General features: G+C 44.8%; 1 long non-coding RNA gene across 1 annotated transcript; it reads left to right on the plus strand.

The window, feature by feature from the left end:
* Positions 1–9,743: 9,743 nt before the first annotated feature.
* LOC117455481 (uncharacterized) lies at positions 9,744–22,767 on the plus strand. The gene is made up of 4 exons (XR_004553090.1): positions 9,744–9,830; positions 22,188–22,249; positions 22,403–22,466; positions 22,701–22,767. It is a non-coding gene; the product is annotated as an uncharacterized lncRNA (long non-coding RNA).
* The last annotated feature ends 2,713 nt before the right edge of the window (positions 22,768–25,480 follow it).

The following is a 25,480-nucleotide window of genomic DNA, read 5'->3' on the forward strand; positions in this document are numbered from 1 at the left end:
TGACACCAGCAATGACAAACAGATGAGAATGCTGTCTGGGTGCCGTGTTGGCGGAACGTTGCAGGGCTCGCAGCTGTGAGGGCGGACAGTGTGAGCTGGGTTACTGATGTCGTTTCCTGGTTGCTGCGTGGGGTCTGCGAGACATCGATACACCGCGGAGCTCATCCTGAGCACACACACACACTCACAGCCTGAGTGTGTATGCTTACGGAGCACCGCGGCTGAGAAAAGATAAGGCTGTGGGGACAAATTGGAGGTCCCCATGAGGGGAATCATTAATTTTAGGGTGAAGACTTGGTTAGGTTTAGGATTAGGGTTAGGGTAAGGGTAAGGTTAAGGGTAAGGGTTAGAGTTAGGCATGTGTTGGTTATGGTTAAGGTTAGGATAAGTCTCCAGGAAATGCATGTAAGTCAATGTAATGTCCCCTGAAGTGATGTATACATGGTATGTGTGTGTGTGTGTGTGTGTGTGTGTGTGTGTGTGTGTGTGTGTGTGCGTGCGTGCGGAGCTCCGCGGATTGGTCCATTTGGACCAATTGCTCCATTTGGTCTAGTGTTACGTCAGTATGCCCCGGAAGGGCAGCATAGACTGGTCTTTTATGTGTTAGAGTTTTACTCGCTACAGGGTGTACTTTGAGTGTTTGTGACTCTGCAGACCATTTACATGCATACAAAGCTACATAACACACAAGGGGACCTGTAATAACCGGAAAAGCATGACATTGGACCTTTAAACTGGCCTCCAGTAATTACAAAAATAATAAGGGATTGAAGATTTCTCTCATTATGTTTCAAGGCGACAAGTTTCCTCTTAGACGTTTAGGAAGTGTGCTGTTGAGTTAATTTCTCCGACATGAAGAAACGACAGGCAAAGCAAAAGCAAAGCAAAGCAGGTTATTAAAACAGAGCATGATACTGTTAAACTGATTGATTTGTTGGGTGACTAAGAACTAATTGCTGCCAATTCCACCAAATGAAAGGAGGCTCTTTCAACGTCAATGGAACTGCTCAAGGGACAGTAGTCAAAGATGGAGTAATAAAACAAAATGGTTAATCAAGATTACTGAAATCTAAGACAAGGAAAACAAGGGGGAAACATTTTTTTCTGTAGAATGAGACAGAACTCCGCTTGCTGTGTTCAAAGTGCCCCAAAAGGTCTGTAATGCAGCAATGTCTCTACTTAAAAATGTATATCTCGGTTATTTAAGACACTGTTGTGATCCGTTTCATGTATTCTCTTTGTACCAAATGACACCAACGTACCAAAACACTGATGTACTGTAAGGGTGCAATGGACGAGAGGCTCTAAAAAGCAAAGGAGAGTTAAAGCTCTGAAGAGGAGGACGCCATTGTTGTTACATAGTCAACTTCTGAAGTCTTTCGTCCATGAGAAGATTAACATGTCCTTCTGAGGGATAATACGGTAGAGATGTGCGCTAAACTCATCAAATAACCCATAAACAATCTAGGAAAAAAGCACACAAAGTACAGTAAGAGGATATCGTTTTTTGTAATCCTCGCAACTAAGGATTTAAATGCTAAGCAATGACAATTACTATGCCATGTAAAGTATACGTTTTGTTGAACAACAGGCATATCTTTATCAAATGGTTTTCTTATGTTTATCATTGCTGAAACTGAAACTGAAACAATTGTATTGTTTGGCTATATCATGCCCCTGCCTTTTCCAACAGAACGCAAAACTCCACAGGACAGTATTTTCATTATTTTCATGTAAGTTACTCTTTTTTGAAGGGTCTCTCCTGCTGGAGGTTTATTCATTTTAAGATGCTGCTCTACCTTACTCAGAGTATAGCTTTTTTTTTTTATAGCTTTTTTTGTACCTGATAGTATGACCAGCTTAACGCTCTGATCAGTTAGTTGGGCGATGAGTTGAGACCAGCTGGTCCAAATGTACCATAACGAGTTCAATCAGCTTGAGGCACTCTTAGGCCTGGACACGCTATGATTTAAACAGTGCAGTCATGCAGTAAAATAAATTCCTTTCGAATGGAGTCGGCATGATGAGACGAACTGCTTCAGGAAGCTAAATTAATCGCACGAATGTCCCATGAAGAGTTAAACTCTGGTGACCAAGCTGTCTCTACAGTTCTGACCTTTTGGGAGACGTAGAGCTGCAAAATACAATATATATTTGCTGTGCAGCACATTCCTTTTTATGTGAACTCCTCGGTCACAGTAAAACACATTTTCAACTAAAAGCAATGGTTTGTATTAGTCATGAGTCAGTAGTATGTGGTACATGCAGCTGAATTACTTGTCTGAGCTAAGCTCACAAGTTTGATAACTCATTATGCTTAATTTTCCCATTATTAATTGAATGGAATAGTATGTGGTGAGCTATTGCGACTTAACTAACGGTTAGCTTACCGGCTACAGCAGATTTTCACTATAGTCAACAATCTTCTGGCCCCCGCCTACTTTTATGTGGACTAGTGAATGTCACGTTGTGTTGTGAACGTTGCATCTAGCAGTGAATAAGCCTTAATTACAGAGACATTTAAGTGTTGATTAGTAAAACCACAGCTGTAAATAAGGTAGCTTATGGCTAAATTCCATTTAGTTAGTTCGATTTCAATTTGCAAGTATTGTACTTGCTGGTTAGTGTTATTTGGAACACCTCTGCTTTTCCTTCTTTGACGTGTCAAAATGTCTGCTGTAAGTCCTTTTTGCACATAAACAGGTAACGTTGCCTCGTTTATGTAATGGGTCTTTGGTCAACTGAGCTATGGAAGTAAAATTGTTCTTGTTCAGTTTTTTCCCAAGAGCCATCATTGCTCTTAACACCTGACATGTGAATCAATGTGACTCTGTACATATACATATATATCATTACTATTATTATTATTATAAATACACACTATTATTATTATTTATTACATTACAGATTTTATTTTTATACTCCTGGAAATAATTACTGCACTTTATTCTTTATTCCTTTATCCCTTATTCCTAAGTATGTATGCTGCGTGTATTTTGTTGTCTTATGTTGTGATGTTTTGTTTTTGTTTTGATGGCATCCTTGAAAGGGAGAAGCATTTATCTCATTGTACATGTATAATGACATTAAACTATTCTATTATATTCTTGTTAGTACATTTAGACTTGACATCAGTGAGCATTCTGACTTGACAGAAAACAATGCTCTTAAAGGGAGCTAATACCATTAATAGCAGCTTTGCTACATGTGTGCTAGTGCAGTCAGTCATGAAACTAGTTCGTCCTTTATCTCTGCATTTAACTTTGTTGGGTGATAAAGCCATGTGTCTATTTTTGTAAGTTTACACATACTGGTCAGTCCCACAGTTAGACACCGTACGTACACTATAAAAGATCACACTTATAAACATAGTCATTTCAGCACAACTGCTATGCAGCCTGTTTATGCAATGTAATATTTACCCTAAGAATACAGTACATTCCGTCCTCGCACACCTTAGTAGAAATTAATAATGTCACAACACTATGGTGTTGCCACTGATATGAACTCAGTACATTTGTGCAGCTGAGCGTGTCAACCTACGTCTGGAAAATCTCTCATGAATGTTACACAGCCATCGGCTATTTACCTACTGAAGTAAATAGCAAGTGAAAGACGCACAGTATACAGACTGCACAGACCAACATGAACTGGGACTAATACATGCAAAGCAACAATTATAAATATTATGAGAAACTGTACACCTGTAAAGACACTGTTATTTTTAACAGTCAGCAGTTAAATGAACAATGATTACCATTTCCTGGACAGGTTTAAAAAAAGAATAACTATAATACATATATGTGTATTGAACAATTATACTATTCAGTAGGATCAATTAATTTGACTGCAGAGGGTGGTTTTAAAAAAAGAACCCTCCTGAACGCAGCCAAATCATGTAGACATCTTCACAGCTTAGTTGGTAAAAGCACAGGTTATTTATGACATTAACAGAGGCTCTTTTCTATTAGACTGACAAGCACGCAGAATAATATATCCTGAATCTGAAGCAGCAATACAGAACATTGAGCCATCCTTAATTTGATCAGTTACATCTGTGCATGAACAGTATACGAGTTGCACATGTCACATTACAAGTTAAAGGTATTGTCATGCCAAGACAGTATTTTTTCTTTCCACTCCAATAATTACTCATAGCACTGTATACATTATTGATTGATTTTGGACAAAGACGTGTTTGGAGGTCCCTAACCTGTGGCTTGTTGATTAAATTACAGAAGATTGGGAGTTACCATTTGTGGTTGTCTCTGGACATCAGTGACTGAGGTATTTCCAAATATAATGAAATTTAATAAACTGATGGCTACATTTATTTCTTACCTTCACACTGAAAAATATCAATACAAACCAATCACGTCTAATTGGGTTTATATCTAATTTAATGCATTTTGTTTAGATAATACATAAAAACAAACATGCTTAATCTCATTTAATGCATTTTATCACTGTACTATTTTCAAAAAAGACACTCACCAGCAAGCATTGATCTAAGATTAGAGTCAGTACCACTTATAAAGACTTACTAACCAGCACTGACTTAAATGTTAAGCTTCTAAACCTTGGTTTAATATCTGAAAAAGACAATTTGATTTTTGACATTATTGCACTTTAAAAAACTGTAAAATATGCATTCTACTGTTTTATTCTTGTCCGAACATGAGCACCAAATGGATTCACCCTTTTTTCACTTATTTCGCTTGAACAAGCTGTTGTGAGGTGGAGTGAATATTGTTGTGGGTATTTTTCTTCAAATGTCTTTTGTTTGTCTACATTTGTGCGACTGGGTGGAAAGCTGAATGTGATACAGCCGGCCAGGGCTGTTGACCTTGGAGGACTACCTTCTGGCAACATATCAGCTTCCTGCATTGATTTTTATTTTCATAGCCGGGTTATTTGGGTTTCTGCCCTCAAGTCACAGCTCGGCTGCCACCAAGGTCAGCTGGGGAGACAAGGAATCTGTTTTTGTCTCCATCAGTTTCACACTGTAAGTTGATATGGATGTTTTGTCTAAATCTTCCTATCCGTCTACTCCATACTGTTAGTTCCACAAACTCTGCCTTTATTATTTTTTACTTATTTTAAATACATATTTAAGTATTTTTCTCATCTAACTGAGTTGTATAAAATGTATTTCTAAAAACTGAATAACTCGCAGACACAATATTTAATATTTGACTTTAAAGGTGGGGTTGGTCATTTTGGAGAAACCAGCTCGAGTGCGCTAGAATTTGAAAATACACAGCGGAAAAAATCTGCCACTCCCTTACAGAGCCCCTCCTCCAACACACACGTGCTCGCACATGACCAATGAGGGCACGAGAGCCGGGCCGGCTAAAATGATTGGTCGTGCTTTTTACAGTACTACGGCTTCCACAGTTGACATTTTTTATTAAGATATTCATTGCTATCGGGATGTTAAGAGCATTCCATGGAATATAACAAAAAGTGTATCTCGAGCCGGTTTCTCAAATTACCTACCCCACCTTTAATAGCTAAATGGATGTGGATGTATATGAGGGCCAAAAAAAAAAATGTTTTGCCTAAATCCTACCGGCCCACATTTGTAAGTGTTCCGGCCACTTCCTCTTTTTTTCTTTGCTTACCTAAATCCTACCGGCCCACATTTGTAAGTGTTCCGGCCCAGCCCAGCCCAGTGGGGTGTGGCCAGGTTTGGGTTGTAACGGAATACATGTAACGGTGTTACGTAATCAGAATACAAAAATCAAGTAACTGTATTCAGCTCGCGTTACATTTGAAAAACGAGTAATCTGATTACAGTTACTTTCGTAAACCTGAAGTGAATACATTTTGGATTACTTATTGGAATTATTGGTGTAAAGATTTCCTCACAACATTTAATATTCATTACTAAAGGTACAGCCGAATCATCACAGCGCACAAAACCGCGCAGATGGACCAAAAAGGGGAGCGTTTGAAAAAAAATTGCGGGTCCGCTCAATGAAACAATAACAACGTAACATGGAGGAACAAAAGTCTGCATTTAAATAGTGTGTGTGTGTAGAGGTGTGTGTGGTTAAAACACATCAGCCACACCGCTCTTTAGCCTTTCTAATGATTCTGAAGGTAAACACAGTGAAGGCGGTGCGTGAAAGGCACTGCACGCTCCTCTTCTCAGAGGCTGAGTTAACCCTCCCGCTGCCTCCTGATGCTGCAGAGATTTCATGAAGTGAAGGAGGTTTTCCTTCTATAAAACAGCTGTGGGCAGCAGATACTGTGAGAGTCACAGACATGAATACATAGATCAAGGCAGACTGGTGCACACACTCTCCTGTTTTGCCAATCCGGTGCTTAAACAAATATAGCTCTACACCCCTGGCCGAAATGTCCTTAAAATGAAGTCCGAGTTCGACATTGTAATTAATGTCCTGCCAACACTGGCAGGACAGAAGGCGACACGCCCTTTCTAAGCCATGTCCTCACATCCCAAGCTGCATCCCCAAAAAGTGTATTATGTTGTTACAACAGGGTTCAGGGGGAGTGGCTGACTGTACCCGTAGGATAGGAAAGGGGGAAGTGACGTCTGACTCAGAGGTCGCGCGGCTGTGGAGAAGAACGTGTTGCCCACATTCTGTTACTGAGTTTAGGCTAGTTAGCTAGCAGGTTTATTGTTTTGGGTGCAGTCACTTTTGCCTCCACTTGCTGTTCAAATAAATGTTGAAAGAAAAAGTTAATCTGTTTACAGTTCTGTTTTATATGGGTGTTGAAGAAGAAGAAGAAGAAGAAGAAGAAGAAGAAGAAGAAGAAGAAGAAGAAGAAGAAGAAGAAGAAGAAGAAGAAGAAGAAGAAGAAGAAGAAGAAGAAGAAGAAGAAGAAGAAGAAGAAGAAGAAGAAGAAGAAGAAGAAGAAGAAGAAGAAGAAGAAGAAGAAGAAGAAGAAGAAGAAGAAGAAGAAGAAGAAGAAGAATTGGGAGGGATGAAACCCTCTTTAATGATCACACATGCAGAGCACACAGCACACACAGTGAAATGTGTTCTCTGCTTTTAACCCATCCTAGTACCAGGAGTCTAGCACTAGGAGCAGTGGGCAGCTATTGTACAGCGCCCGCGGAGCAATGGGAGTGAGAGGGGGGGAAAGGGGGATGTCCGGTGCCTTGCTCAAGGGCACCACGGCAGGGCAGGAGGTGAACTGGGACCTCTCCAAGTAGAAGTCCACACTCCAAATAGGTCTGGTCGGGGACTTGAACCGGCGACCCTACGGCTCACAGTCCAAGCCCCTACTGACTGCCATAGATTTAGTCCCTAATTTTGCTCTCAAAATGGACCAGATTGATGCATTTAACTTCAACATTTAAACAAAAATCTTCTCGGGGGAGCTTGCTCCCGGACCCCCGTAGAGGAGGTGAGGTCCACCACCTGCCCACACCCCCTGTTAAATTGTCTCCCCCACATTGAGGATGCTTCCTACGCCCATGTTTTATTCCATGTGTCAAGTCAGGCAAATTGGGTCCAAATGTTATTGCATCAATGATCTGTTAACATTAAAATCACTAAATATATGCCGTAACTATTTTGCTCTAGGCAACTCAAGGGCTAAAGTAATGTGATTACTATATGAATAATTGTCCAAAATAACATAAAATGCATAGGGTTTTTTGTTAAGTAACATACTTTCAGCCGATACATGCCGCGCATTAAGTGGGCCTGTCTGTCAATTAATCCCCGGGTCACTTTTTCCCCCCAGTCCGCCTCTGCTTCACAATGGTATATGCAAGTAAGTGTCATCGACCCTCTCTTCCAACCATTGAAAAACACAGCGAATAAGCGATTGACTGTTAACTGCATGACACAAATGTTTTTGGGCAGAAGCCATACATTATGTCATAATAAAGCCATCATCACTGGTAATAGATCCTGCCTTTTAGGATTATTAGTTTGGTAAATAAATTACATGTCTGGTGAATATTTCAAAGCTTTTGAGATAAGTATGCACCAGTTATAACATACTGTGATGAATTTCAAAAATGAAAACAACTGGATTTGATTTCAGGGCTCAGGACAATGCATGCTTTGATCAATACACTTGATTTATTATTCAAAGTTCTCAGTTGTTTTCCTGGGTATTGTTCATGTAGGTTTCTTTGAGACAGGAAGAGGAGATAATGATACAGAGGAAACTCATACAGCCCTTTTTGATTCCATACAGGCACTATAATACCTAGTATTGTGTTACCCACAATCTTGCCTTGAAAACACTCATCACGCTAAGTACTACCTAGAAAATGAAACAGCCTGCTGTCGTGATTACAGTTATAAGTTCACTAGTAAACCTTCATCCCATGCTCAGAAATGAGAGATACATAAATAAGATCTCCTTCTGTCTTAACGCCCCCTTAACACACACACATATACACACACATTTTCAACATGAGAATTAACTTCTGCTGCTGGTCTACTTTTGGAAAAGTGATAGATGGGTGAAACCAACATATGATCTGATCCCACAGGCCCTGCTGCGACCGAGCATCCCGTCTGAGGATGAATGTATACATCTTGTGTATCCAATCAAATCCCAAGGATGATGAACTGACCTCCTCCCCGCCATATCTCACAAACATGGATCATAACTCTTGATAATGCCAACTGGATGGACAAGTCTCGCAGTGAGTGGAGTAGCTGACCTACCTTTGACCTACTTCCACCGAGAATCACCAACAGGCACAATGTCCCCATCCCCCATCCCGCTCCATGTCCAGTTATGTATAACCTCCATTTTCCACCTGAATAAAAGCTGCCTCTGGCCCAGAGAGCGGGGCTAAGAAAAGATCAAAGAACATGCTGCACCAGCATGCAAAAACTGACCACAGAGAAAAAGAAATGGAAACGATGAGCATCAGGTTTTTCACACAGCACGACACACTGCACAGGTGATATTGGCTAAATACATTTGCAACATCCCAGACAAAATGAAAAACAAAATGAAAACAATTAAAGGGCAATCATTTGAAAAATTCAATTACACAAATGATCATCTTTTAGAGACATTTACAAGGTAGAATACAGTTGTTAACCCTTTAAATGGACCTCTATGCTAGCTAGATTACTTTGGACTAATAATAATATATTATTATATAATAATATAAGGTGCAGAGAGATTTCTTCCTTTTCTCCAGTTTTCCATTATGAAAGTAGTTGCTTGGACTTGAGGCTTGTGTTTGTGACAGTGTGAGATGTAAGAACATTAGAGGTGTCCTCCTCCACTTAACAGTAATATTAGCTAGTTGAGAAGATGCACTCTTCCTTCTGCAAAGGATACAGTTACAGTTGGAGGGAATAGTTTGGTAGACAGAAAGTAGTCTCTACATGAAACTGCTCACAACAAGGTCTTCAAATTCTCTTTAGTGACCGGGTCATGATTTCTGTACATTGCTAATTAGTTTTTCAAATCAACTTTTTGGGGGCGTTTTGAGCCTCACAATCCGAGTGCCATGTAGTTCTATTATATTAAAGAGAATAATCCCTTATACAAATATCTACAACACTATGTAGCTGATTTACCAACCAGCGGTAAAACGGCTCTGTGCCAAACAAATAATTCAAATAATTCAATGAACCATTATGCTCAAAGTTCAAGGTTTTTCCACTTTGACCTTGTTTACTGCTTTACTCAGTTTAATCAGATGGCGGTTGGAGGAAGCGGTTAGCAGGGAAGCAAACCATATAAAAAAAATGAACTAGCTGTTTCACTACAAGGCTCCACGTCCTAGCAGCGAGCAAAGAGCAAAATGCATATGGTGTGAAGGCAGCTTATCTGACAGAGTATGTCTTGTCCATGATGTGATGTCATGTAAGGTAAGTCAAAAACTGAGCCATTTCACTCTCTTTTGAAATCTATCTGCTTTATCAGTCCACAGTGCCAAAGAACATCATTAATAGTCTGTACACATCTATTGTAAACCAAAGTTTCTCAGTGAAAAGTGACCTTTTAAACATAATTTGCCCATTAATCATTCGTATTCTAACCCCTTCATCCAGTTCAGTTGTGTGTGTGGCCGAATAAGACGAACAATACACAAAACAATAGCATCTATTTTGACAAATTGCCTCATATCTTTGTTGCCTTGTTTGTGTTTATGTGCGTGAGGGGGGCAGGGAAGGAAAGTGACACATTACTGACTGAAGCACAACAGCAAATGTTGCTTCAATAATTAACAAGGGCCTAAACCTTCAGTCTGTCCCAAAGAGCTCCTTTGTAATGTGTCTCTGTTTAACTGTCCATCCCAACTGTCACACACACTCATGGCTGCCATTTCTTTCTCTGTTCACCCTTTTATTCTCAATACTGCATACATAGTATTGCATATGAATGCCCCCATCCATCACCATGCATAGGCGCATAATGCTATCACTGTGTATATGCATATATGTGCACATACAATATCTGCAAATGCAACGAGGTAGTCAAATCTGCAATGCCCCCACGAAATGTCTCACATGCTATGCACGTCCATGAATTGTACCACATACATGCCTGCACACAAACTGCTGTATAGGTGTGTTTTACCATTAGATAAAAACACTAAGAGTCAAACGTATAAAGGGACAGAGATTGGCACACTTGTCTTGGCTTTTGAAGTTTTGCTTCAGGTGACTTGCCCTAGCTCTCCTGAGAGACATCAGCTGAGCCTGATCAGGGGGAGTAGTCTTTCCCCACAGGGGTTCACTGACATAGTGGTGTTGAATAGACATGCTGCCATCTAGTGGATATGGAATAGCAAGCACAGCTGCCATATCTAAAACTGCAGTAATCAGATATTACAACAGAGGTTTTAAAGTGGGAGGCGGCCTAACCAAAGAGGTTCCTTGAGATTATTCAGAGATACATTGGAGAATATTATTGTTTTTCTCACTTTTACAGACTTATCAACTAATATATGCCGAAGCCCCCCACACAATTAAATTATATATTTTATGTTTTCAGTCGAGTCTAAAGTAATTTAAAAAAGGATCATTAGGCAAATTTAAATCAGCCTAATGTTACTGATTAAAGAGCAAACTCATTATACCACAAGAGTGCATGACTTGAGCAAAACACAGTAAGGTTAATGAGGTGGGGATCCCTTATTTAGAAGGGAATGCAATGTAAAACATTTACAGGGCTACCACTTACCACAATGAAGCAGACCTAAATAGATGTTTTGGTGGTTGAAACATTTATTAATGCTTTATCATTCAAGAAAAAATATTGGGTTGCCAGCTTTGACCGGTCTGTTCTCTCTTTTTACCACTTTCGTGAAACCCTGTCAATGGAAATGTATTTCGCAAAAGGGGTTTTCATTTACCAACTTAATACTATAGTGAGAAATACATAATTTATTCTTCAACTTTTAACTGCACATTTGTTGGAATATGAAATATTTTAAGGCCATAAACATTTTCTGGCGTTCTAGCAGCTCTGGGGATTGCAACATCAGGAGGGTCGGCCAGTCATCCACCACTTCAGTCCTGAAATGCTTCCATCAATTATATATTTTTGAATGTTAATTGCCGTGAAATTCTCAACATACATTTGTGCCTAGATAATGTATTCAACTGACATAATAGTTGTTGTAATGTATATAATATACGATACACATAATATTCTCACATCAAATTATTATGTGGTGTATTTGACAAAATCAGGTGGAAATACACATCAATCAACATTCAATTTTAACTTGCAATAGATAACAGCTGCCTTCAAATATCCTGCAAATGTATACAACATGTCCACACTAGGTGGCACTATAGTAACATGTTACACTTATAATGGCCAATAACCATTGATCGAGAGTCTGATTCAGCACAACGTTGACATACTTAAAGGTCACCTATCATGCTATTTTTAAGCAATAGCATAGGTCTCAGATATTTTTAAAATATATAAAAAACATGTGTTTTGCTCAAAATACCAAACAGATCACCCATTCTAGCCATGGATGTATAATAAGAACTGGATACAGCGTCGGAGGCGGGGTCTCGTTCATTCCTATGAGAGCTGCTCATTGGCCCAAAATGGCCCAACTTTTGAGAGAGCGAAACATCACAGATTACCCGTCATGCCTGGCTGTCAGAGCAGAAGAACCCATATGTGCACTCACAGAGCTCACTAGAATGAATGGAGAGAGAAGATAAATCTAGATTCGGCTTTTAGTGCATTTTACAACTTTAAAGACCTAATGATTCTAAGAAGGGCATAATAGTTCATACTGGGTAGTTTATTTAGTTTAAAGGTCCCATGTCATGCTTGTCCGGTTATTACCCGTCCCCTTGTGTGTTATAGCTTGTTACTGGATGCATGTAAACCGTCTGCAAAGTCACAAACCCTCAAAGCACACCCTGTAGCGAGTAAAACTCTAACACAGAAAAGACCTGCCTATGCTGCCGCAGGACGCCTCGTTGTAGATTTTTCTTTTTCCATTTTGTTCTTGCTGGGTACAGTGACGTGACCATACCCAAATGGACCAATCCGTGGAGCTCCTCACACACACACACTCTCAGCGGCGAAACTGTGATGCGCTGGGCGGGGGGGGTGCTAGTGGAGCCTCGCAGCGGCAAAACTGTGGCGCGCTTACACTGTAGGTGCGCCGCGTTTGGGGGTGCGGGTGCTAGTGGAGCCTCGCAGATGGGGGTGCTGCAGCCCCCTCAGCACCCCCCCTTCCCGCGTCCATTCGCGATGTCTCGCTGTCTCGCAGACCCCACGCAGCAACCAGGAAATGACACCAGTACCCCAGCTCACACTGTCCGCTCCTCACAGCAGCGAGCCGCGCAACGTCCCACCAACGCGGCACCCAGACCCCACGCAGCATTCTCATCTGTTTGTCATTACTGGTGTCATTTTCTGCTTGCTAACGCCATTGTAACACATAATCACTGATGTACCGCTGTAACGGTGGTGGACTCATCAGAACAGAGTGGGCGAGCTGACCAATCAGAGCACACTGGGCACACAGGGAGGGGGGGGGCAGGAGCTCCAACAAGCCGTTTAGGACAGAGAGTGAATACACATACTATACAGAGATGCTGTATGAGAAACCAATGTGAGTTTGGAAAATTGCACAATGTAAATCTATTCGAGTAGACCTCAACAATGGAATTATGATCAGTAGAAATGGCCATGGGACCTTTAAAAAAATTATCCGCTGATTAACAGACGTCTCTTTACCCATGTTAGTCAATGGGAAAAAGTCTTTCTGGGCCGGGTGACGTCACGGACTGATACGGAAATTGTAGTACCGCCGTTTGGACACAACAAATGTTTGCGTCAGAGTCCGGCGCACTTCCTGGGGGCTTGATTCTAGCCATAACTCATATCCCTCTATTTCACTTCCTGTTACTAAAGTGCTGATTCTCGGTATAAAGCTTTAAAAAAAGAAAAGATTGTCAGCTAAACACTGCCGTGATTAAATGCCATATCATGTTCAAAACCACATCAAGAATTATCTCTGAAACAGTATGGAGCTCAAATGCTTTTTCTCTTGCGGATTTACCACAATGTGAGTACCTTTTTATATCCTGCTTCTTTACACATACTCTCTCCAGCACAGGTTAGCTCTGAGTGTTAGAAATGCTTGCCATTGTAAACAAAGACCATTACGTCCAAAACAGTCGGGCATTGGTTCTGATAGGGCCGTATGTGTAAAGCCAGCCAACATTTCCAATATGACGTCATGTCGGCAGCAAATCTGGATCAGCTCCGCTCTACCCCCGTTTTTAGAGATTTACGCATGGAGGAAAAGAGAGAGGGTTGTATTTTCGGACACTGAGTTCCCTGACACACTGGGGACACGTGTATGTATAAAATACATCAAAAAGTGCATTTTGCATGATTTGTGTACAAAGTCTAATTGTCCCATACAGGATTTAGGTCTTGTTTAAAAGTTAACAGGATGGAGATCTGACACTTAAGTTTCAGATTTGTATCTAAGAGATAAGTTATGTTTACTGATGACTGGTTTCATAAACATCCAAAAGAAAAACATTCAGTTTAAGTCATTGTTCTAAAAGCAGGCTTTGGGCAAGACTTGAAAGACACAGGAAATGTGTCAGTACTTTAGATCTTGAGGTCGGAAACAGCTCAAAAAGCGCTAGGTAAGATTGCTGTATTTCCTTTACGATGTTGCAAAGTAAAGTGTCCGTTATCAAATGTTATGCACTTTCCGGAAGATACAGTGCGATACCTTATTGCTTAGGTAAAGTAGAAAATGTGTTATCTTGTTTTTAGTAGAGTGATGCAACAGAGTTGATTGCCAAAAAGGTTTTCCTGTTTTGTAACCCTGAGACCATGCACTGCGAGCTTCGCTTTATATATATATATATATTAATATATATATATATATATATATATTATTCATCTAAGTCCAGTTGACTGCACTGTATGCAAGCCTAACAATGTTGAATTTGACTTTTGATTGTTAAGCCCCTCCTTTAGACGGCCTTATGGGGCTAACAAAATTCAACCACTGACCCAAATAAATCACATGACACTTTTGAACAATCAAAACTATTGGATTTATTATAAGGACACATACACAAATTACAACTAATGGGTAGCATGTGAGTTATGGTGCTTATTGAGCATGTTACAACTTATGCCGTAACTTGCCAAGATGCTTTGTTTTGAACGTTCAACACTATATTAAATAAAATTGTGGGTTTTTTTAAACATGATTGAATACGAATAGTGATACACATTGATAGATGTGTAGGGCCTAGGCCTAACAAGTTATGCACATCTTGCATACAATTGTTTTTATTTAAAAATATTTTCTAAATCATACGAATTGGAATTCATATGTAGTCCACTGTACAGAAAATTGTTGTTTGCCATGGCAGACGCACATTAATATCAAGCGCTGGCTCATCATAATTACATCAGATAGTTTAAGTGCAGTCAGATTCTCAGAGCACGGCAGTCTTTTCCTAAGATCCGTTGAATTCTCCTATCATCTTTCCTTAACCCTGTGACTTTTCTTGCAGAGGTTAAGGAATAGTGGTTAGGAAAAGACACTAGGGCTGCGTCTCACTTCGGTTATTTTTCATTTCCTCGCTCCTCGGTCTCGGTATCACCGGAAGTTGATTTGTCTGCGCCATCTTGAGTAGCGGAGAAGGTCCTCGCCGCGGATAGCGGAATGGGGCGGGGTCGGATAAAAGGCGGGGTTGGATGTCCGACCCCGCCTTGTGAGTCCACATTACACATCAGTAGATGGCGGTAATGCGCCCGGAGCTGGTAGTGAAGTGCATACCTTTTCCAATATAAATGTATCCCCTTCTGTTTATAATCTTTTCTGGACTGAAATAACAACTGTCTTACAGGGCATCAAAGTGTTCTCGGCAAACAGCTATGTCGTTCACTCTTGATTTATACCTATGTTGCAGAATCCGGAACAGCATTTCCCGGTACTTATGCGTATTATCATTATTATATTTTCTGGAATCATATGAGAATCACTGAATGTAAACTATTCATTTTACCATCTCTCACAAGGATAAAGCAGACGATTTCCGGTGGAGGGACACAGAACTAGGGCCAACAGGGTGGGTGGAGGGGGTCTGGAGGACGGCCCGGGGGCAAGGCAGAGTTTGAAAAGGGGGTTATGGAGGGGCGAAGGCAGTGGCAGGAAGAGTCAGGGGGCCGGGCCCGAGGGCGAGGACCGCGGCACTCAGGGGGCAGGGCTCGAGGGCGAAGACCGCAGCTCTCACGGGGCCGGGCTCGAGGGCAAAGACCAGCCAGCTCCGGAGACAGGCCTCGGCAGGATCCCCCACGGAAGAGGACCAGGACACGGGATTGGCAGGAACCCTGGCAGGAGAGCAGTCGGTGGGACCTCCAACGGGACAGGACATAGGGTTGGCAGGACCCCCGGCAGGAGAGTAGTCGGCAGGGCCTCCAACGGCACAGGACATAGGATTGGCAGGACCCCCGGCAGGAGAGTAGTCGGCGGGGCCTCCAACGGCACAGGACAAAGGGTTGGCAGGACCCCCGGCAGGAGAGTAGTTGGCGGGACCTCCAACGCCTCCAACGACCTCCAACGCCAATGCCTCTCTTCACTACTGGAGGCATATTTAAAGTCATTCCTCAAACACGTCAAATTGTACTCCACCTCGTACAAACTGTCCGCTGGGTCGGTTCGTAATGTTACGGTGTGTGCAGGAAGCAGGACCCAAATGCAGATTAATGTGACAAAAAATAGCTCCTTTATTACAAGGCTAACTATTAACAAATACAGAACAGAACACTCACCGCAGACCACGTCAATACACAAGACGAACCGACAAAGACAGACAGAAAAAACAGAACTTAAATACACACAAGACTAATCACACAAACAAGACACAGGTGAGGAGGGAGGAGAAAACACAGGGACACCAGGTGAACACAATCGGGTAATCAGACACACCAGGGAAACTAACGACAGGGAACCACAGACAGATCTAAACAAGACAAAACACCAACACAGACAGATCTTAACAGTTCTATTTCGTATATGGCTTCGCCCTCTAAGGCTATCGCTATTGGGTTATCCCTCTGCGCCCCCGCGCAGCACTGAAACACTTGTAGTCCACGCCCACCCGCCAGGTGGGCCCCACCCTCGGGCCTCCTTCCGGTATAAATAGGAAGGTGGCCCGGCAATCTGGTCCCTCTTTTCTTCAGCAACCAGCAGTTTACTGAAGCACGAGAAAAATCATGAGCAGCAGTGATCGTATCCGCATGTGTCCTTCGTGCAATACAGGATATATCATGAGCTATGATTTACACCCGATATGCGCATCCTGCCTGGGGCCAGAGCACGCGGACGCGGCTCTCAGCCAGCAGATCGCATGTCCTCACTGTGTGCGTCTCCCATCATCCGACAGGAAGCAAAGGGCGGACGCTCTAGCTGCTGCGGGTGAGGAGGACGACTGGCCCATCCAGAACAGGGACGGCAACCTGTTCCTGGAGGCGAGTGGGGGGCAGGAGTCGGACGACTCCTACCCCGTCTCCCTCCATGGCTCGCCAGGCGGCTCTCCCCTTCCCCCTTTTCCCCGGACGGGGGAGACGGGGTCGGAGCGAGAGTCAGAGGTAGCGGCCGAGCACGTGGTCCCCTTCTCCGTGTCCACGGCGCTACCGGCGTTGGGTGGCATTATGCTGGAGCTGCCGGAGATAATCGGCAAAGCAGCAGCATGCAGAGGCCTCCCCGTTCCCCGAGGACGGGAGAGGGTGGCTCTGGATGACATGGCCGGAGTATTTTCCCGGGTTCAGTCGGGCAGGAGTGACCCGATCTGGCCGCGCTTCCCCGCCATTAGGCGTTACCAGGAAGGGGCAGCGGCGAACCCGAGGACCTTAAGGGCTCCGGTGGCCACCTTTGTTCCCTTCACTATGGTGGAGGGGTTCACGGACGAGGTTTTTCCAACCACACCCGCTCTGGAACCGAGCTTAAAGGCGTTTTTCGGGGTTAGACAGGCCAACTTGGTCGCCGGACGGCGCCCTATGTTGGCCACCCCCAAAGACCAGTATGTCGCCCGCCAGGCTGACCGGGCGCACCAGTGTGCGTTCCAGGCGTCGGCAGCAGCGAACAACATCGCGTTGCTGACCAACTCGGTGGTGACGTTGGTCGAACGGTCCACCACCGTAGCTCCAGAGGAGGCGGAAGAGATCGCTAAGGCGGCCAGCACGGCACTCACGCTGTGCGCAGCCGTGGCAGTCTCCCAGGCCAGAATCACGGCCTGGATGACTCAGATCCAGCGCCACCTTTGGTTGCAGCAGGCAGCGGTGACAGAGCCAGCCAGGAAGGTTCTGCTGGACGCTCCGATCAGCTCGGACGGGCTGTTCGGACCCCAGTTCCTGGCCATGGTCGAGTCCATGAAGGCGGCATCGGAGCAAGCTGAGGATATCCGTCAGCACGTCAGCTGGCTCCAGCCAGGGGGGAAGCCGCAACGCCAGCGGCAGCAACGGCAGCAGCAGCAGCCAACCCAGCCACAGCGGCAGACGGACAGACACGCGCAACAGCCGAGGCGTCAGAGTCGTCCGTCAGAGTCGTCCGTCAGCTGCGGCGGGGGCACCGTCCCGCGCCTCCAGGGCACCGTCCCGCGCCTCCGGCCCCCCACCAGAGAGGGGGGGGCAAGAAGGGAGTGAGGTACTCCCGTTCGGCGTCTGCTCCACGAGAGCCGCCGAAGAAGCAAAGCCGGCCTTGACGGTTTGGGGGGGAGTGTGAGAGAAATAAAAAACGATTATTTCCCAACATGTTGTCTGAGTCATCAGTTACAAATGTATTTCACATATCCTCCACCCTGGGTAAACCAGCTGCCTATGACCTATCGGTTAATAGCCAGCAGAGTTCGTTACAAAAGCCTGCACTATTTAATCTATCGATTAATAAGCTGCGGAGCACAGTAACTACACCAGCTGCCTCCAATCTGTTGATTAGCGGGCAGCAGGAGTCGCTGCAGAGGCCTGATGGTTATGACTTTTCGGTTATTAAACCACAGACCTCGCGGCATTCCTCTGTCCGAGATATGCCACCTACACACGGTCACAATAAGCCCATGAGCGCCGTGGTAACGCCTCATGTGGATATCACTGCACACACCCCCATCCATCCTCTGAGCGTGTACGCGCGTCATGATGAGAGGCGGAGTGAAATGCAGCGTGTGGAGGTTTCCTCACAGCCCTTTCGCTCTAGGCCCACCTTGGGTTGCCTCACGGGCAGCGGCAGCGAGGGCTTTGGCGTGGCTCGTCGTCATGACAACCACAACACATCTCGAGCATGTGCGCCCGCTCTCAGAGTGTTTCTCGGAGTGGCAGCGCGTGTGTCTGATGGACAGATGGATGAGCAGGCTGATCAGCAGAGGGTACACCCTGCAGTTTGCCTCTCCCCCCCCACAGTTCAACGGGATACAGGTGACATGCCTAACATCCCGAGAACAGTGTCTTGCGCTCCAAGCAGAGCTACGGGAACTCCTGTTGAAAGACGCTATTTCCAGGGTTCCCCGGGAGGAAGAAAATCAGGGGTATTACTCCCGCTATTTTCTTATCCCGAAAAAGACGGGGAGAATGAGACCCATCCTCGACCTGTCAGCTTTCAACAAGGCAATAATGAAGAGGCCTTTTCACATGCTGACGGTCAAAAAGGTGCTAGAGTGTGTTCACCAGGGAGACTGGTTCACCTCTATAGACCTAAAGGATGCTTACTTCCATGTACCCATCATCCCGCAACACAGGAAATTCCTGCGGTTTTCATTCCAGGGAATATCGTACCAGTACAACCGTCTGCCGTTCGGGTATTCCCTGGCTCCTCGCACTTTTTCAAAGTGTGTAGAGACGGCGCTACGGCCGCTACACAGAGGAGGGATGAGAGTACTATTTTACCTGGGCGACCTGCTGCTGCTGGCTCGCTCCAGAGAGGAAGAGGCTTTACAGACGGTACAACTCATATCGCATCTGTCAAAGCTGGGTTTCATAATGAACTGGAAAAAGAGCTGTCCTCTTCCCTCCCAGAGTATTGTTTACCTGGGGGTGGAATTGAACTCAGCCCGCATGAGAGCACGACTCTCACAGCAGAGAGTGGAGAAGCTGACAGCTCTCCTTCAACGTGTCATACCACGCAGCGTGGTGACGTCACTCTCCGTGATGCGGCTGCTCGGCATGATGGCAGCAGGTCACGGGGTGATTCCCCTGGGTCTCCTGCACATGAGGAGACTGCAGAGGTGGTTTATCAGCCTGCGCATCGACCCCGTACGACAGAAGAGGCGCATGGTGGTCATCCCTCTGTCCGTGGGTTCAGACTTAACCTACTGGAAAAGTCCCCACGTCCTGTCAGAGGGGGTTCCCCTGGGCAGAGTTACGTCACACACCTCGGTGTTCACAGACGCATCTCTCTCAGGGTGGGGAGGAACGTGCATGACGCAGGCAGTGGGAGGACAGTGGCCGGCTCACATGTCTTTCCACATAAATGTGCAGGAATTAATCTCCGTACGGAGAGTAATTCAGCATTTTGCCCCGTTGCTGCGGAATCAGCATGTGTTGATTCGCACAGACAACAGAGCCGCAGCAGCCTACATCAATCGCCAGGGAGGTGTACGCTCAGCGCAGCTTCTGAACACAGCCAGGCGGCTGTTGATCTGGGCGCGCGCACACGTGCTCTCCATCAGAGCACTGTATGTGCCCGGAGAGCTGAACAAAGGGGCAGACCTCATGTCCAGAGGAGGTCCTCGCCAGGGGGACTGGAGCCTCCATCCCGACCTGATCGCCCAGGTTTGGAGACGGTTCGGGAGGGCGGAGGTGGATCTATTCGCCGCACGCGGGAACGCGCAATGCGCGCTCTGGTTCTCCCTGTCAGCGCGGGACCACCCCCCTCTGGGGGTGGACGCATTCGCACATCGACCATGGCCCAGGGGACGGCTGTACGCCTTCCCCCCAGTCCCGCTGATTCCTCGGCTCCTGGACCGAGTACAGGAGGAGCGGCTGTCAGTGATCCTAATTGCCCCGGAACGCACGGGAGCTTCCTGGTTTCCATGCCTACAGCGTACGCTGTCAGGCAGGTCATGGGAGATCCCGTGGCGGGGGGACGCTCTCTCACAGGTGGAGGGAGCGATCTACAGTCACCCAGTGATAGGCCAGCCCTTATGGGCATGGCCCCTGAGCGGGAACACTTAGAGAGCTGGGGTCTCTCTCAAGATGTTGTACGCACTATTCAGGGAGCCAGGGCCGCATCTACCAGAGCGTCCTACACAGCCAAGTGGGCAGCGTTCCAACGTTGGTGTGTAGAAAGAACCCTGGACCCCATTACGTGCCCCCTGCCTCACGTGCTGTCATTCCTCCAGCTGTTGTTGGACAGGGATTTGGCGTTCAGCACAATCAAGGTATATGCGGCTGCCATATCATCTTGTCACGTGGGTTTCGGAGCAGGGACGGTGTTCAGTCACCCCCTGACGAAACGGTTTCTGCAAGGGGTACGAAGACTCAGACCGGTGTCACGCGCACTGGCGCCTCAGTGGGATTTGGCTTTGGTGTTACGAGCACTAAGCAAAGCCCCATTTGAACCTTTAGACCAGGTTCCCCTCAACATGTTATCAGCTAAAGTAGTACTGCTTTTGGCTCTAACATCGGCGAAAAGGGTGAGTGATTTATCGGCTCTCTCTGTGGCACCGTCATGCCTCCGGATCCAAGGGGATGGCAGTTCGGCTGTGTTACGTCCTAACCCAGCCTTTATGCCAAAGGTCATCACAAGCTCTTTTAGGTCAAGAGTGATCACCCTGGACAGGTTTTTTCCGCCTCCTCATAAATCGGAGGAAGAAGCCACATCTCATCTCCTCTGTCCGGTGCGCGCGCTGGCCTGCTATGTGGCGCGCACGGCGGCATGGCGCCGTTCTCAGCGCCTGTTTGTGCATTACAGAGAGCGCTCGATCGGGCAACCTCTGTCTGCACAACGGCTGTTTTTTTTCCCCTCGTATGAGAGGGATGTTCCCTTTACTCTGACACACTTCGTACGGAGTGCTTGGTCAGAGTGAGTGACGTCAGGGATCCAGCTGAGCGCTCTCCTACCTGTCTGACACGCAGAGAGCAGCTGTTCCCCCTCTATGATCGCAGGATAAGGTGGGACCTTCGTCTCTACTTTCTCACAGCGGCCGGTATGTATTGTTCCCAGCCTTCACCCCGTCGGGAAGATAGGCATGTTTTGCTATGTTCCAGGGACGGTGATGCGCCATTACGCAGGGCACAACAGGCAGGGGGTGTTATTGAGCAGGTGTGTCTGTGCTTCTAGTGCCGGACGGACCCAGTGGGGCGCAGACTACATCATGCTTCGCCCTTAACCCAATAGCGATAGCCTTAGAGGGCGAAGCCATATACGAAATAGAACTGGGGTTACCTAACTGTAACCCAGCTTCTATGAGTAATGGCGCAGCCCTCTAAGCGCTGGGCCCCACTGGCTCTACGAATAGCTGAAGAAAAGTTATATTGTAAGGGAGCAGATTGCCGGGCCACCTTCCTATTTATACCGGAAGGAGGCCCGAGGGTGGGGCCCACCTGGCGGGTGGGCGTGGACTACAAGTGTTTCAGTGCTGCGCGGGGGCGCAGAGGGATAACCCAATAGCGATAGCCTTAGAGGGCTGCGCCATTACTCATAGAAGCTGGGTTACAGTTAGGTAACCCCAGTTCCCTTTTCATTTTAATATGCATCTTTTTTTGCACAGTTGGACATGGAGCATTTAAGGAGATGGTGGTGCATGCTACTCATTGACAACTTCCCCGTGACGTAAGTATTCTTACCGTGAACAATTGTGTGCATCTTGAATCTTTTATTGTATTGTTTTTATGTCTTATGAGGGCAAAACAAAAAAATGAAAAATTAAACAATGAACCAGTTATGTTTGTTAACAATTCCCATATCACTTGTTGTCACTGATAGATTCAAAGGCAGAAGATCAACCAAAAGACGACTGGAGAGGGAAGACTGCGAAGACAGTCCCAGGGTAAGTAATCATGATGACACACCCAAAAGAAGTAAAGTCGTAAAGGAAATGGCATTCTGCAGCGACTTTGGATGGGTATGTAGACTGTAATTTACTAGTTAAAATCTCCATGGATGTGCTCCACAGCCATACAGTTTGTTGCTTCCACCTCTTATTCAAGGGGGCAATGTGTCATGATGCAAGTACAACTGTTTTACCATGCAGTAGTAATTCCTTTTATCTGGTGTCTTCCAGAAAAAGGACCCACTGGCAAAGACGGATGCAGAAGAAATTCTTGTCAGCTCTGAATAGGAGGATAGAGTATGTGATATGCTATCTGTTATACCTTACATGACATTCACAGGACTTCCTTCTGTTCTTCTGCAGCGACTGGTAGAAAATGGCTGAAAATATTTTGTACCACTGATTTAGATAGTGTTGCATGTGCAAGTTTGTGTGCGTCATAATTACACATTCAAAGCATCTTGTTGCAAATCAGCAGCAGCACTATAAGAATAGTAAATGTACAGTGTAGTAGCAATGCATAAACTATTTCTCTTCTTCCTGTAGGAGAAGCACTCCTTTATAATTAGTGCTATGGCGGCATCTCAGTGGTGCTCTGCAAAGAAAATGGGAGATAAAGTCATCCTGCCACAAATTCTTTCCATGGCCCCACTGGACAGAGAAGCAGCTCTCCATAACCTTGGTGAAGCCAGCAACCTGCGGGACGAAGACAGCTGGGAAGACAGGATGGACCCATTTATGTTCAGGTTCAAATTTGAGTCGGACTATTTAATGTTTTTTGAGCAGTGCATTGATAAAGAAAACCTTAAGGTTCATGCCTGTTTTGAAGAGCACGGTTGAATGTTTGCATCAGCAAAGCCTTTCACTGTTGTATAGATTTTGTTTTTATATACTTTGTTTGGTTTTCATATTTACTGTATTTGCTTTTTCGGTTCTGTTATCTTAATGATTGTTCTGTTATATGATAAATGTTGTAAATAATAAATGCTTTTTCTATCATTCTATGAAATGCAGTGCAATGTATCATTTGAAATATATGGACTAGATATGAGTATGCACAGAACTGACTAAATGAATAATCAATTAAAACAAATATTAAATAATGAACTTAAATACACTAATATAGAAAATATGACTTTTTATACCACATTGCACATGTGGTATAAAAAGGTATATTTAAATACATTCCTGCATTTAATTAGTATGAAGTTTTTATATTTAGTTTTTTTAATTATATTTAGTCGAGTGCAGATTTGTATTTGTTGTACTTGTAGTTGTCCAGCAGATTATGCTGTTTGTCTCATTAGGATATCCATACACCCCGCCCATCGGACGTCCAGCCCCGCCCACATCTGACCAAGCTCCATTCCGTGTGCTGCAGTCAGGGCCTATAGGTTTTAAGGGCTGAATACAACATGTTAATTGTTTTATTATTATGTTTATTGTTGTTATTGTTATTATTTGTAGGGCTTTGTCCTAATATTTATTTTTGTTTTAAACTATGTTGAAAGATTAGTTTAATATCATTTTTTTTTTGCTATGACATTCTGAATGAAAGGCTACGCGCGAGACTGGTTTTTCGCTGGGTTGAGTCTTGTGGTTGAGCGAGTCGTGTGGGTTTTGAGTGAGATGCGGCACAGCAGCATGTCAGTTTACTCTTGCTAGGTTAGTTTGGCTATTATCATTTATATTTATCTGCAACAATGGATATCAGGAAGTGGTTCATGAAAGGAATATGGCAACTCAGTGCCAGATTGCACATTAGAAGAAATCAGTTACGTTACCAACGAGCTAGTAAGCCAGCCAGGGACAAGAGAGGCTGGTGGCAATCAATTATATTTTGAAGAGAAATTGACTCAAGCCGGCTCTCTCACAAACTCTGGCTCTGTGCGCAAGCAGACCGCTGCACACGCTCTCTGCCTCGCTATATATCTCTCTCTCTCTCCCTCACTCCACCTCTCCACCCTGTGTGCGCTCCTCAAGTTTGCTTGCGTGCTTGCCCAAGTTAGCACAGCGTTACAAATGTGCCACAATACCAACCAATGGATGTAGCCATAAGACCGTCAGCAGCCTTATGGCAACCTAAAACCCCTCTGTTCCCTCAGTTAAATTTGGTTGTGATAAAAGGCCATCCTGTTTAAACCACGTCAAGGATTATTTCTGAAACAGTATGGAGCTCAAATGTTTTTTCTCTTGCAAGTTTATCACAAGGTGAGTTCCTTTTTATATTTCCTGCTTTTTAAACACGTAGGCTACTTTACAGTACAGGTTAGCTCTGAGTGTTAGCGAGGCTTGCTAATGTAAACAAAGACGAGATTACATCCCAGCAACTTTCTGTGGGTCCGCCGCCAATTTTGACGTCAGTTCGGATGGAATATGTATCCGCTCATTGTACACCCGTTTTTAAAAGATTTGGGTACGGAGGAAAAGAGAGAGGGTTTTATTTTCTGACGCTGCGTGAGTTCCCCGACGCACCGGGGACACATATTTATGTATAAAAGGCATCACAAAGTGCATTTTGCATGATGGCTCCCCTTTATTTAATTTAATTTATTTGGGTCTACAACAGATGATACAAATGTTTGTGTCGGTAAATGTGTGACCCGGAAGTAGGCCTACCTCAGTGGCAGCCATGATAAGTGCCGTTCGAATTCTCTAGATCAGGTGTTCCCAACCTTTTTTCCCAAGAGCCCCTCCAACTGACTCCTGTTGGAAGTTGCACCACCCCCCCCACATACACACACACACACACGCACACACACACACACACACACACACACACACACACACACACACACACACACACACACACACACACACACACACACACACACTTGGGACGGGGTGGACCCGTTCAAATCCAGTTTTGGACAGTCTGCGGTGGTTCCATCCCATTTCAAAGTGCTGTTCGACGCTCGGCGTAACCCTCGGAGCACACTCAAACATCCAATCAGAGCTTGAGGACTATCACGGGGTTTGTCAAGGGAAGCGGAGAGAATACTTACTTCCGG

The sequence above is a fragment of the Pseudochaenichthys georgianus genome, chromosome 1 (assembly GCF_902827115.2).
Source record: "Pseudochaenichthys georgianus chromosome 1, fPseGeo1.2, whole genome shotgun sequence".
Classification (NCBI taxonomy): domain Eukaryota; kingdom Metazoa; phylum Chordata; class Actinopteri; order Perciformes; family Channichthyidae; genus Pseudochaenichthys; species Pseudochaenichthys georgianus.